Consider the following 6,250-nt stretch of genomic DNA (forward strand, 5'->3'; position numbering starts at 1 on the left):
CACCCATTCAAGTATTCTACCTTTGTTGTGGGTGGGGTGAAGCACTCTTTGTGAAAAGCCTAGTTCAGAAAGTAGGTTAGACACTTTACTTGCATGTGGGTCGTTTTGGTCTTTGAAACCCAGGTTGATGTCCCCTAAAAGGATGACCTGTGATGCTTTTTTTAGGTTCTGTGATAGAATGGTGGAGATGTCCTCCTCGAAGGTTGTAATAGGGCCTGGAGGTCTATAAATCAGGTGGATGGTGAGAGTTTGAGTGTTGATAACTAATTTAGCTGTAAGGCTTTCACAAGATTTAGTGTCGTTAGAAGGAGCTAGCCTGGTAGATAAATTGGATCGGACAATGAGGGCTATATCGCCTCCACGGGCTTCACTTCCGTCTGATCTTAGGATAGTGTAATCATTGGGGATTGCTAACATAATGGCAGGTCCTGTCGCAGCATGAAGCCAGGATTCCGTGATGGCCAAGAAGTCAAGGTTTTCTGTCTGGATAAGATCAGCAATCTCAATGGCACAAGCAATCATAGATCTGGCGTTAATTAGAGCACCTTTTAGGTGGGGGGTGGAAGGTGGAGGTGTACATGAGTTTTCTTGGGTCATGGCAGATGTGTGCGTGAGTATATCCTGTGTCTTCAAGTGTGGGATATGAAGTTTTTCTGTATTCCTATTAGGTGTGGTCTTGCTACGATTGGAAGTGGTCAGCGTTCTGGCTCGTGGTTCATAAAGTTTTGTAAGTCTGGCTCGGAGTCTGGCAGTAGTGTTACATGGTGTAGACTCAAATGTACAGGATGGTTGGTATTCTTCAACCTGATCATTAAAATTTGTCAGTGGTTGGGGTTGTGTCTGTGTCATAGTGGGGAAAAGGTCTAGGAGGTGGGTAGTATAGTCAATGGTAGGGGCTGTAGAGACCCTGATTTTGCAGACTAAGATTGTTGTTAGTGTGAAAAGGGCTAGTGTGACTCGTAGAGTTTGCATCTTGTGACGTCGCCGTGGTAGGGTAGGCAATTCAGACTAGTATAGTGCTATGTGGGTGGGCTTATCAGGGTAAAATAGATACAAATAGAGGCAAGTGCCTCAAATGTAGTGGGCAGCACTTGGGTGTGAGATATTAACATGTGACTAAAATGCAGTAGGGCAAAACATGAAACAATTGACTAAAATGCAATGGGCAGTGCCTAGGTTAGAGATGGTAGCAGGTAACAATGATGCAGTGGGGCAACCCATAAAACAATTTACTAAAAAGCAATGGGCAGCGCCTAGGTTAGAGATGGTAGCAGGTAACAATGATGCAGTGGGGCAACACATGAAACAATTGACTAAAATGCAATGGGCAGCGCCTAGGTTAGAGATGGTAGCAGGTAACAATCATGCAGTGGGGCAACACATAGGTAACAGTTGACTCAAATACAATGGGCGGAGAGGATGGAGCAATTTTCACCTAGATTTGAAACTCCCCAAGACAGCAAGATTCGCGCTAAGTAGTAATAGGTAAAAGGGGCAGTGTTTCACGTAGATTTGAGAATCACAAACAGCAGAAATCATGCTAAGTTACATATGGTGAATGGGGCAGTATTCCACCTGGATTGGAAAATCGTAGAAACACCAAATTTCACACTAGGTTGCAGTATATAAATGGGGCAGTATTCACCTAGATTTGGAAATCGCAGAAGCATCAAAAATCACACTAGGTTGCAGTAGGTAACTGTTGTTGTAGATCCGACTAACGTTGGAGCGAGCATAGTAGATGGAATGTATGCAGGACAGAGACACAGTATAATTCAAAGTGTAAATAGTGGCCAAAATGAGTAATGTCGGCAGTACTATATTAAAACAAACAGATGATAAATGTTTGATTATTGCACATAGAGTATAGGATAAGAGTTATAGCAGTACACAGATATGTGTCGCTACAGTGGCGGGGTGAGTCAATACCTTAATAGTAGGAGATGTTATTGTCTTTCGAAATGGAGCAGGCTGAAAGTGGCACGCAGAGGCAGGCAGGGCCTTGTCTCCAGGTCGGCGTTTCCACTTGCCAGCAGCTGTATCGCTGAGGCGGCGCTTAGGAGTTTGATGGAAAACTGGTTTGATAGGAGGATGGGGGGACGGTCTCCTTCCCACCTCCTTCACCTGTAACTGTGAGTATTGGAAAAGGTTTTTATCGGGTGTCCCTCCTTTTTGAGGTGTTTATTACTTTTCCTCATTGTTGTAAATGTACTTGCTTTTTTCATTAGTCCAGTTTCTAAGATATCTGTTATTTTGGTAGTATTCTGGAACTACCTCACATGTTCATAAACAATGGTTGGCAATAGGGCAGCACTATAGCACTTTTCATCCTGCCCCCATCCTCCTCGAGCACCTGCCTACTTCCCCAACCCTGCTTCTTCCCTTGGTGAGGCCTTCAACTTGCTTTGTAGGTGTTGTTGTTGCTGGAAGTAATACCTGTTTTTCTCTTGGGTGGAATTTGTTGCCGAATCCATTTTGAGTTTTGCTACCCGTGTTCTAGATACCACTGCTTTGGCAAGTCCAATATTTGCTGTGCTTCAAGCAAGTCTGAAAATATAAATGGCAGTAAATACTACTTACCCTAGCATACAACGCACAATTCGGCATGGGGGTATGGAGAGGGCCTTTTTGTGTTAAAAGAAAATTAACTTCTCTAAACCACTGTGTTTTCCTTCAGTATCCAGGCTCTGTACCAATTTCCTTAACTGCAGCGATCATTTCAGCCCATGTCTCAATTAAAGAGGGGGTTGTGAAAACGTAGTCTTCCACATCCTGCGCAAGGGAGCGTGCTAGCATAGGATGCGGACATGTACGTCATAGGCAGAAAAATGGTTTAGTACCTGTTCTAAAATGATTTCAATCTTCATTCACTTTTCCTAATGACTTATTATTTCATATTAAGTGGGTAAGTGCAGATGAGGGATATGGCCCACCTTTTGACCCCAGCACATCAATGTGGGGTTTCGGCATGCTTTGGAATGTAAAATTCTAATGCTGACTAAAATGAATGCTCCAGGGGGAGACGGGTAGGTCAAGGCTGACCTGTGGATGGGTGCAAGTGTTGGTTTTATCTATTTACCTGACTTATTCCTATGTCTCTTTCCCATTGCTCATACGGATGTGATACCTCACCGGGCGTGCCAGGCATTCCCTCCCATGCTGATCTCACCAATATACCTCGCTTGCCAGTCCTTTTTACTGCTCTATTGGACGACTTGAACCTGCTGTGACGTGCTTTCTTTTTGTTGCTACTTTCTATAATTCTTCTTTTGCTGAACGCTAGCCTCACTGTTGTACCTACGTATGCCAATGATGATTGCTGCTTGTTCTTGCGCCTGTTGCAGCAGGAAGTTCCCTTCTTTGGGCACACAACCTCAGCCTGAGGGTGTTTGGGTCCTTCCCACCAGTGGAGTTCATGTTCGGCCTGCGCAGAGCTCTGTGCCGGATGAAGGACTTGGTGGGTGATTGAAGGTCAGATCTTCGTGCCCGCTCAGGTAAGTTCTTTTCGTTTTCAAGCCCCCCACCCAGGCGACTCCTTTCTGGGCACTGTTTTGTGCAGGAGGGGCCCATTGGAACCTGCTTAAGTTAGGTGTTACTCTCGGGGCAGTAAAGGCTTGTACCAACCCTCTGGTCGAGGGCTCTACAAAGCCTATTAGCGGCCTGCCGGCTGAGGGCTCTTCAGGGCCTAGTGGAAAAGCTTCCGACCTACGGGTTGAGGACTCTTTGGTGTGTGGTACCAGGCAACCACCTGCGGGGGCAAGAGTTACTGGCAGTAAAGCCGCTGAGGGTACGGCGGTGCCTTCCGGCTGTGGGTCCGAGGCTCTTAGAGCTCCTGTCACTCGGCATGACTCCAAGGGTCGTCAGAGACCTTTGCCTCAAGACGCCAGGTTGACAGACTGAAGCCCTTGTCCCTACCAAGGCAGGCCTCGTGCTCAGCCATGAGATGGAGATCCCAGGCCAGTCTTCAAAATCCAAAATGATGGGTCCAAAGAAAGTGATGCCCACTAGGAGGGAAAGATCTGAGGCCAAGGACCTCTCCGACGGTTCCGGTGCCACACCAGAAACCGAATGATGCGGCTGGGTAAAGTGGAGTCTCTAGGGTAGGCCCAGGGGGAGCACCTGCCTCCCATACAAGCTGTTGTACAAGCTGTTTTGCCTCTCCATGTGGGTCTGGGTTGCTGTGCTGGCCCTCTATGGAGAAAGCCAGCACAGAAGGGGGATGTAGTACCATTACTGTCCTCTGCCACTTTTAGTGGCTTGTTTGGGAGGGGGTGCTTCCTTGGCCTGGATAGTGTAGGGCTTCTGATGTGGGAGTGGGAGGCAGGGGCCATGTATGGTGTTTCTGTTCTGGCTGTTGGGGGCAGGAAGCCATGTGTGGTGCTTGCAATCTTGCTGGTGGGGGTGGAGGGGGTAGGGAGCCATGTATGGAGCTTGCGCTCTGGGAAGTGGGGGACAGGATGCAGAGTATGGAGTTTACAATCTTGGTGGTGGGCGGGCTGGATGCCAGGTAAGAGGCATGCCATCTTAGTGGGTGGTGGCAGGATGCCAGGTATGGGGCTTGCAATTTTGGTGGTGGGGGTCAGGATGCCAGGTATGTAGCTTGTCCTCTTGGTGGTGGCGGACATGATGGCAGGTATAGGGCTTGTGCTCTGGGCGATAGGTGGCAGAATGCCAGTAATAGGGCTTGTGCGCTGGGTAGTGCGTTGACAGGATGTCGAATATGGAGCTTGTGCTTTGTGTGGTGGGGGCAGGATATCAGGTAGAGGACTTGTGCTCTGGCTGTTGGGGGGCTGGGGTGCAGGATACCAGTTATGGGGCTTGCCGCCTTTGTGGTGGGGGCAGGATTCCAGGTATGGGGCCTGAACCCTGGGTGGTGGTGGTGGGTTTCGGCTTGTGGGTTCTAGCCTCCATAGGGTGACTCTACCAACCATAACATTGCATTATTGGAGCATTTGAAATTGCACTTGCCATGTTATTGCTGCCCCTTCAAAGCTATACGTTACTTATGGTGACTGTAATAGGCCATAAAGACCGCATATGGAAACTAAGGCACAATAATCATATACTAAATTGACACGTCAGACACAAGGTTTGTTTTCCAAACAAGTTTGGTTTATTTCAAAGTATTGTCAGTCGGCTGACCGGGTCTCACTGCCACACGATGTGTGTTCCCAAACACTGTGAGATGCGAGAGAGAGCGAGCAGCGCTCAAGCAGCAATATATATACATTAGACATAATCTTTGTGAAGGCAATTCGATCCGCCCACATACATGTCGTACAGGCTAGGGTTCAGTGATTGACAATTATGACACGTTATGACAAGTCTTCATTCAGCCTAAACATAGTTATTCTAGCAAAGGCAGCAGAGACAGCTTTCTGTTATGGGGAACATGGAGCTCTGGTTGAGCAAGGATATCGTGTTCTTAGCAGGGAAACATTCCTTACTATGTTATCTGTATGACTTGGGTCATGAGCTAAGGGTCAGATAGTTCTGAAGCGGAAAATACCATTCTCTGTGAAGGAGCACCACTAGAGGAATATAATTCATGTTTTAAATGCCTTTTACTACTGCGTTTGCAAGACAACCCGGCACCTGGTCTGCTGATTAGATGCGGCTTCTGCTCACCTTCAAGGATTTAGGCAGAGAGAAAAACAATGTATTTCTGCACAGTTTGACATTCCTGTCTGTGTTAGTATTTCAGCATTCAGGCAGTGGCCTCGCACTGTGAATGAGTTCGAAGCATAGAGTATATTTGCGAAGCGTTCTGACAGAAAGGAAAAAAGCAAATGGCTGACATTATACAAAATGGACGCCCTTTGGTTACGTTGACGATTCTTTTGTCGCAATGTTTGTCACATGATGTGATTGGTTTCAGGCCAACATACTATACATATCATTCGGTTATAGGGTTACATTTCTGGTCTAACAAACCCTCCTTTTGGCCGTAAACCAATAGCATCATCGATACATCGCGTCGTAATCGGACCATGTATCTGATTCCGAACTACCCATACTGCTGTAATCGTCATCAGAAATATGAATTGCCATAAATTCTTTTTCATTTTCGTGTTGTGCACCTTCACTTAATATGCAAGGTGGTTTTGTTCTAATTGCATGTACACACTCATTTGTAATTTGGGAGCAGAGGACTGGCAGGGTTTGTATGCAACAGCAGAACATGAGGATTCCAAATATCATGACCAGAATTGCAATTAGTTTCCATCCCCTTGATCGCAGTAGTTCCCAG

The sequence above is a fragment of the Ambystoma mexicanum genome, chromosome 2q (genome assembly GCF_040938575.1).
Source record: "Ambystoma mexicanum isolate Mex_15411 chromosome 2q, UKY_AmexF1_1, whole genome shotgun sequence".
In the NCBI taxonomy this organism is placed as follows: domain Eukaryota; kingdom Metazoa; phylum Chordata; class Amphibia; order Caudata; family Ambystomatidae; genus Ambystoma; species Ambystoma mexicanum.